Consider the following 9252-nt stretch of genomic DNA (forward strand, 5'->3'; position numbering starts at 1 on the left):
TATTTTCATGTATATGGGTACATTAGGTCACAAGCAGATCTCAAAAAGTTTGGGAAATGTTATAGTTAAGCACCCTAAGGACATTTTTCACTTCCCAGCGTTAAGCATGTTTTAGAAAATATAAAATATGATTGTGCTTATTCATGTTTTGTGTGAACTGTTGAAACCTACCTAATATTGCTTTTTTGTTCACTTTCAGCTTCCTGACCACTGGATTGTCATTTTCGGGACTCCACCTGGAGTTTTTGATTGGCCGATCAACAATTTCTGGCATTGTGCGGTCAATCTGTAGGCAAATATGGGATAGACTCAAGGACCTTGTGATGCCTGAGCCAAAACAGGCTGATTGGCTCAAAATAGCCCGTGGTTTCCAGGACAATTGTGACTTCCCAAACTGCATTGGAGCAGTGGATGGGAAACATATCAGGGTACGTAGGCTCCCAATTCTACAATTATAAGCAGTTTTTCTCTGTAGTTCTGTTAGCTGTAGTTGACAGTAACTACAGGTTTATAATTACATTGGGGCCTATGGCCGAACTGGAGACTCAAGGGTCTTCAATCGTCTATTATGGGTCGGCGGCTACGTGACAACCAGTTACATCTCACACCACCACAACAACTCCCAGGCTCCACTGCAGAAGCACTGCCTTTTGCTTTTGTTGGAGATGAGGCGTTCCAACTGACCAGACACGTCATGAGGCCTTATCCCCGGCGCAACCTCTTTTCCAATGTTTTTATTAATTTTTAACAAGTATAAAAGGGGGGGGAGAGGAGGGAGAGGCAATAGGGAAGTATGACAGTCAAATCACACGTAAGGTGCATAGTGGCAACAGTAAAGCCTGAATAAAGCAAGGGACGCAGCCCTTGAAACAAAATGCAGTGACATACGAGAATAATGCAATAATATACACATTATTGGAACTTTAAGCTTGATGTATGATAAATGGTAGCTTGTCCTGTATGGGAGCACCTGTGGGTGATCCTGTGACTGTGTGGGCAGCAAAAAAGTCTGGCTCAATATCAAGGCTAAATAATGGGAAGAAATATAATTGTAACTTATAGGCATAATAATTATATATGTTTTTTATGTATAAGACGGGACTACAAGTCAAGAAGGACCATTGGAGGCTCTAGAGGGGTTCAGACCATGTCGCTGCAGAAAGGTCATACCCTCCTCCGGCGTTGCAATATGTACAGTACCGGAGTGGAGTTTCACCGAGAGAATGGATGAGGGCGACCATGAATAAGTAAAATGGGAGCTCCCGTGTGACGAATGAAAAATCTCGTCGCTTTTTCAAAGTGTCTTTAGACAGGTCTCTGAAGAATGTTAGGTGGCCATATGAGGAGAGCAAAAAGCTTTTTTCGGAGGAGAGGTCGAACAGTTTACCCCTAATCCAGGCTGGGAAGAAGGAGACAATCATGTCTCTTGGCACGTCTGGTGGGAGGGACACAGGTCTTTTGATTCGGTAGATTCTTTCTATTCTATTGGGATCGTTGACGTCAGGGAAGAATTTAGAGATCATTTTGTGAATATAATTTTTCAAGTGGGGGGATTTAACAGATTCCGGGACCCCCCTAATTTTCACATTGCTTCTACGTCTATGATCTTCGAGAGTCACCAAATTACATTTGAGTGAGTCTATGTCTCTTTGCAGGCTTTCTAGTAAGGTTGAGGACATAGGAGGGGTTGGAGGAAGATCCGAGGGGGAAAATCACGACCCTCAGGGGGAAAGTCCTCCATACTGCTGTCCGAAGAGTGTACAGAGGGTTCCTATGAATCATGTGTTGGTGAGGAGTGATCGCAGAGGGAGGATCTTGAGGAAGATAAGGACGAGGAGGATTCCAAGCTTTCCGCGATGGATGTCAGCGTGTCTTTTATGTATGATTCTGATGCTATATCCGTACAAGGTGAACCTGTTCTTGGCGAATTAAAAGAGAACGCTAGCATTGGGAGTAGCTCCTCCGTTGCTTTGTTAAGACGTTCGCAGAAAGCTTCCATCACTTTGTCTATAAATAGTTCAGTGGGTAGATTTTCTGTGGCTCTGACCCCTCTGTATCGGGGGAGGGGTGTGATGACTCTGCAATGGGGTTCTCCCTTCCCCCCCCCCCCCGGTTGAAATATACATTGGGTCCCTGTAGTTGTGCGATTTGAGTGTGGTTATTTGGTTGTGGTGTGCCTTCCGGACTGGATGACGTTTTTCCTGGACTGTTAGCTTTAATCCCCTCTATCATCTGGGGGCTGGAGTAGGGCACAAACTCTGGGGCATCGTAATTTAATGCTCGGCTGGCAGCCTGTTTCCTTGCCTCCATAGTTGTAGAGTTACTGTATACTGTGTGCGGAGTAGTGGGCGGGGTTTCCTCCCATCCGCTGTTCCCCCTCCCCGCCCGCACAGACGTGACCGCTGCTACAATACTGGATGTTGCTTCAGTTCAGGGGGCCAAAGTAGAGGGATCAGGGGGTTTTAGCAGAGGTGTCGCTCACTGTGAGAGCTCACCTGACATGTCCCCTGCAGCCGCGGCAGTTCTCCGTCCTGGAGCGGCGCCGCCACTAGTTGTGGGCGGAGCTGTGGGTATGGCTCCATCCCCACCTTCTCTCTCCGGCCTGCTCAATGCCGCAGCTCCGGGTCTGGTCCTGAGAGTTGTGCCAGCCCGGGAGCGGTGATCGAGATGTCCCTGGAGTCCCGCGGCACAGGTTGCTAGAAGCGCCGACTCGCCCGGTGTCCGCGCAGTTGTCCGGCTGCGACTCCGTCTTCTGGGGGCGGTGCCGCCTCATGCCATGGGCGGAGCTGTAGGCCGGTCTATGGGCGGGGTTTCCTCCCCTCCTCTGCTTCCCGGCCTCGCCAGCTTAGGCGAGGCTGCGGCTTTGGGCCTATTTGCGGCCGCGGCTCTGGTTCTCGTAGAAACTCCGGAGGACCCCACAGCTTTCAGTGTGGGAGTCGCTGTGGACAGGGGCCTGCCCAGGGTCCCATTTGTAAACAAGGCTGGTCTGGGGCTTGATAGCGCCGATGAGCGCAGCCTCCTGTTGCCCTGTGAGCACAGGCCTGCAGCAAGGCCGCGGCTGGGGTCCGGACGTCCCGGAACTGTTTGTGTCTTCTTAGAGTCCACTTTTTTCATTATGTGTCCAATCCTGAACACTTCCAATAAAGTTTTGAGCAATCTTTCCCAAGAAAGTAAGCAAATTGCCGCTTATAATACGGGGTTCAGCAGGAGCTCCTGTGCCACAGGTCTGCTCCTGATCCCGTGCAAGTCACGCCCCCCCATCCCCGGCGCAACCTCGACCACCATCGGAGGAACTTTAATTTGTGGCTTTCTAGGGCGAGGAGACTGGTGGAGTGCGCCTTTGGTTTTTCTGGTGGCCAAATGGCGTGTCCTCCAGTCTGCCATTCAGCTCAGTGAGGCTACAGTGAATGAAGTCATCAAAGCCTCTGTAATTTTGCACAATTATACCCGCATACATGATTGCTTGTCAGATGATATTACATAGTTATTAAGGTTGAAGGAAGACTATAAGTCCATCTAGTTCAACCCATAGCCTAACCTAACATGCCCTAACATGTTGATCCAGAGGAAGGCAAAAAAAAAACCATGTGGCAAAGAGTAAGCTTCACCTTGGGGAAAAAAATTCCTTCCCGACTCCACATACGGCTATCAGACTAGTTCCCTGGATCAATGCCCTATCAAGGAATCTAGTATATATACCCTGTAACATTATACTTTTCCAGAAATGTATCCAGTCCCCTCTTAAATTTAAGTAATGAATTACTCATTACAACATCATACGGCAGAGAGTTCCATAGTCTCACTGCTCTTACAGTAAAGAATCTGCGTCTGTTATTATGCTTAAAGCTTAAACCTTTTTTCCTCCAGACGTAGAGGATGCCCCCTTGTCCCTGTTTCAGGTCTATGATTAAAAAGATCATCAGAAAGGTCTTTGTACTGTCCCCTCATATATTTATACATTAAAATAAGATCACCCCTTAGTCTTCGTTTTTCCAAACTAAATAGCCGCAAGTGTAATAACCTATCTTGGTATTGCAGACCCCCCAGTCCTCTAATAACCTTGGTCGCTCTTCTCTGCACCCGCTCCAGTTCAGCTATGTCTTTCTTCTACACCGGAGACCAGAACTGTGCACAGTATTCTAAGTGTGGTTGAACTAGTGACTTGTATAGAGGTAAAATTATGTTCTCCTCATGAGCATCTATGCCTCTTTTAATGCATCCCATTATTTTATTTGCCTTTGTAGCAGCTGCCTGACATTGGCCACTGAACATGAGTTTGTCATCCACCCATACTCCCAGGTCTTTTTCATTGACGGTTTTGCCCAGAGTTTTAGAATTAAGCACATAATTATACATCTTATTACTTCTACCCAAGTGCATGACCTTACATTTATCCCCATTAAAGCTCATTTGCCGTTTATCAGCCCAAGCTTCTAGTTTACATAAATCATCCTGTAATATAAAATTGTCCTCCCCTGCATTGATTACCCTGCAGAGTTTAGTGTCATCTGCAAATATTGAAATTCTACTCTGAATGCCCCCTACAAGGTCATTAATATGTTAAAAAGAAGAGGGCCCAATACTGACCCCTGTGGTACCCCACTGCTAACCGCTACCCAGTCCGTGTGTGCTCCATTAATAACCACCCTTTGTTTCCTATCCCTGAGCCAGCTCTTAACCCACTTACACATATTTTCCCCTATCCCCATTATTCTCATTTTATGTATCAACCTTTTGTGTGGCACCGTATCAAAAGCTTTTGAAAAGTCCATATACACTACGTCCACTGGGTTCCCTTGGTCCAGTCCGGAACTTACCTCTTCATAGAAACTGATCAAATTAGTCTGACATGAACGGTCCCTAGCAAACCCATGCTGATACTGGGTCATGAAGTTATTCCTCTTTAGATACTCCAGTATAGCATCCCTTAGAATGCCCTCCAGGATTTTACCCACAGTAGAGGTTAAGCTTACTGGCCGATAATTTCCGAGTTCAGTTTTTGTCCCCTTTTTGAATATTGGCACCACATTTGCTATACGCCAGTCCTGTGGTACAGACCCTGTTATTATGGATTCTTTAAAGATTAAAAATAATGGTCTATCAATGACTGTACTTAATTCCTGCAGTACTCGGGGGTGTATCCCATCCGGGCCCAGAGATTTGTCAATTTTAGTGATTTTTAGACGCCGCCGCCGCACTTCCTGCTGGGTTAAGCAGGTGACATTTAATTGGGAATTTTTATCACTAGTCATTTTGTCTGACATGGAATTTTCTTTTGTAAATACTGATGAAAAAAAGTCATTTAGCATATTGACTTTTTCCTCATCCTCATCCACCATTTCACCCAGACTATTTTTAAGGGGGCCAACTCTATCATTTTTTAGTTTCTTACTATTTACGTAGTTAAAGAATATTTTGGGATTATTTTTACTCTCTCTGGCAATGAGTCTCTCTGTCTCAATCTTTGCTGCCTTGATTTGCTTTTTACAGAATTTATTTAATTTTCTGTATTTATTTAATACCTCCTCACTACCTACTTCCTTTAATTCTCTAAATGCTTTCTTTTTGTCACTTATTGCGCCCCTTACAGCTCTATTTAGCCATATTGGTTCCCTCCTATTTCTAGTATGTTTATTCCCATACGGTATATACTGTGCACAGGTCCTATCCAGGATGCTAATAGACGTCTCCCATTTTCTTTGTGTATTTTTGTGTCTCAGGATATCGTCCCAATTAATTGCACCAAGATCCTCTCTCATCCGTTGGAAATTTGCCCTCCTGAAGTTTAGTGTCCTTGTAACCCCTCTATTACACATCTTATTAAAGGATACATGAAAACTTATTATTTTGTGATCACTATTCCCCAAGTGACCCCCAACCCTTATATTTGATATGCGGTCTGGCCTGTTGGTTAATAATAGGTCTAGCAGTGCCCCCCCTTCTTGTTGGGTCTTGAACCAGTTGTGAAAGGTAATTGTCTCTCATTGTTGTCAAAAACCAATTACCTTTGCTGAAACTGCAGGTTTCTGATCCCCAATCTATTTCAGGGTAGTTGAAGTCCCCATAATAATGACTTCTCCTTGAGTCGCAGCTTCATCTATTTGCTTTACGAGGATATTCTCCATTGCTTCCATTATTTTTGGAGATTTATAACAAACCCCTATCAGTAATTTATTATTTTTTCCCCCTCCCCTTATCTCCCCCCACAGGGACTCTACATTTTCATTAGATTCACCTATATTATCACGCAGGATGGGTTTTAAGGACGATTTTACATATTGATACACACCTCCCCCTCGCTTATCCGTTCAGTCATTTCTGAACAGGCTATAGCCCTGCAAGTTAACAGCCCAGTCATGGCTCTCATCCAATCATGTTTCAGATATCCCCACCATGTCATAATTATGCTCCAACAACATTAGTTCTAATTCGTCCATTTTGTTGGCAAGGCTTCTGGCATTAGTATACATGCACTTGATGTTCCTCTCTGTACCTCTATTCTTTCTTAAATTATTAACTGTTCTAACCCCACCCCCCATGCCACCGCCACCCCCAACTTCCTTATTTGTGCCCAGGTCTCTATCTGCACCATCTTCCCCTCCTATAAATTGAATACCCTCCCCCCCAATCCCTAGTTTAAACACTCCTCCAACCTTCTAGCCATTTTCTCCCCCAGCACAGCTGCACCTTCCCCATTGAGGTGCAGCCCGTCCCTAGCGTAGAGCCTGTAGCCAACTGAGAAGTCGGCCCAGTTCTGCTGGAACCCAAACCCCTCCTTCCTACACCAATTCTTGAGCCACTTATTAACCTCCCTAATCTCCCGTTGCCTCTCTGGCGTGGCACGTGGTACAGGCAGTATTTCGGAAAATACCACGTTGGAGGTCCTTAACCCCTTAAGCCCCGAGGGTGGTTTGCACGTTAATGACCGGGCCAATTTTTACAATTCTGACCACTGTCCCTTTATGAGGTTATAACTCTGGAACGCTTCAACGGATCTTGGCGATTCTGACATTGTTTTCTCGTGACATATTGTACTTCATTTTAGTGGTAACATTTATTCGAGATATGTCACGCAAAATACTTAATAAGTAACCTTTCCCACATGTCTACTTTACATCAGCACAATTTTGGAACCAAAATTTTTTTTTGTTAGGGAGTTATAAGGGTTAAAAGTTGACCAGCAATTTCTCATTTTTACAACACCATTTTTTTTTAGGGACCACATCTCATTTGATGTCATTTTGAGGGGTCTATATGATAGAAAATACCCAAGTGTGACACCATTCTAAAAACTGCACCCCTCAAGGTGCTCAAAACCACATTCAAGAAGTTTATTAACCCTTCAGGGGTTTCACAGGAATTTTTGGAATGTTTAAATAAAAATGAATATTTAACTTTTTTTCACACAAAATTTATTTCAGCTCCAATTTGTTTTATTTTACCAAGGGTAACAGGATAAAATGGATGCCAAACATTGTTGTACAATCTGTACTGAGTACGCTGATACCCCATATGTGGGGGTAAACCACTGTTTGGGCGCATGGCAGAGCTCGGAAGGAAAGGAGCGCCATTTGACTTTTCAATGCAAAATTGACAGGAATTGAGATGGGACGCCATGTTGCGTTTGGAGAGCCCCTGATGTGCCTAAACATTGAAATCCCCACAAGTGACACCATTTTATAAAGTAGACCCCTTAAGGAACTTATCTAGAGGTGTGGTGAGCACTTTGACCCAACACGTGCTTCACAGAAGTTTATAATGCAGAGCCGTATAAATAAAAAATCATATTTTTTCACAAAAATAATCTTTTCGCCACCAATTTTTTATTTTCCCAAGGGTAAGAGAAGAAATTAGACCACAAAAGTTGTTGTGCAATTTGTCCTGAGTGCGACGATACCCCATATGTGGGGGTAAACCACTTTTTGGGTGCATAGCAGAGCTCGGAAGGGAAGGAGCGCCATTTGACTTTTCAATGCAAAATTGACTGGAATTAAGATGGGACGCCATGTTGGTTTGGAGAGCCCCTGATGTGCCTAAACATTAAAACCCCCCACAAGTGACACCATTTTGGAAACTAGACCCCCTAAGGAACTTATCTAGATGTGTTTTGAGAGCTTTGAACCCCCAAGTGTTTCACTACAGTTTATAACGCAGAGCCGTTAAAATAAATTTTTTTTTTTTTCGCAAAAATTATTTTTTAGCCCCCAGTTTTGTATTTTCACAAGGGTAACAGAATAAATTGGACCCCAAAAGTTGTTGTCCAATTTGTCCTGAGTACGCTGATACCCCATATGTGGGGGGGAACCACTGTTTGGGCGCATGGCAGAGCTCGGAAGGGAAGGAGCGCCATTTGGAATGCAGACTTAGATGGATTGGTCTGCAGGCGTCACGTTGCATTTGCAGAGCCCCTGATGTACCCAAACAGTAGAAACCACCCACAAGTGACCCCATATTGGAAACTAGACCTCCCACGGAACTTATCTAGATGTGTTGTGAAAACTTTGAACCCCCAAGTGTTTCACTACAGTTTACAACGCAGAGCCGTGAAAATAAAAACCTTTTTTTTCCCACAAAAATGATTTTTAGCCCCCCAAATTTTTATTTTCCCAAGGATAACAAGAGAACTTGGACCCAAAAAGTTGTTGTCCAATTTGTCTCGAGTACGATGATACCCCATATGTTGGGGTAAACCCCTGTTTGGGCGCACGGGAGAGCTCGGAAGTGAAGGAGCACTGTTTTACTTTTTCAATGCAGAATTGGCTGGAATTGAGATCGGACGCCATGTCGCGTTTGGAGAGCCCCTGATGTGCCTAAACAGTGGAAACCCCCCAATTATAAATGAAACCCTAATCCAAACGCACCCCTAACCCTAATCCCAACTGTAACCCTAACCACACCTCTAACCCTGACACACCCCTAATTCTAATCCCAACCCTAATCCCAACCGTAAATGTAATCCAAACCCTAACCCTAGCCCTAACCCTAATGGGAAAATGGAAATAAATACATTTTTTTTAATTTTATTATTTTTCCCTAAGGCTAGGTTCACATTGCGTTAGGGAAATCCGTTTAGCGCTAGCGGATTGCGCTAACGCAATGTCTTTTTAGGTGTCGTGTTTAGTGGTCGCGTTAACGTCCCCGCTCTGGAAGATCGGGGATCGGACCTCGGGCGCGCCGCGGACGCTGCAAGCAGCATCTGAGGCACGCCACAAAAGAATGGCACCTTGCTAGCGCGAGCCGAAAATGGCACGC

The sequence above is a fragment of the Ranitomeya imitator genome, chromosome 7 (genome assembly GCF_032444005.1).
Source record: "Ranitomeya imitator isolate aRanImi1 chromosome 7, aRanImi1.pri, whole genome shotgun sequence".
Classification (NCBI taxonomy): Eukaryota; Metazoa; Chordata; class Amphibia; order Anura; family Dendrobatidae; genus Ranitomeya; species Ranitomeya imitator.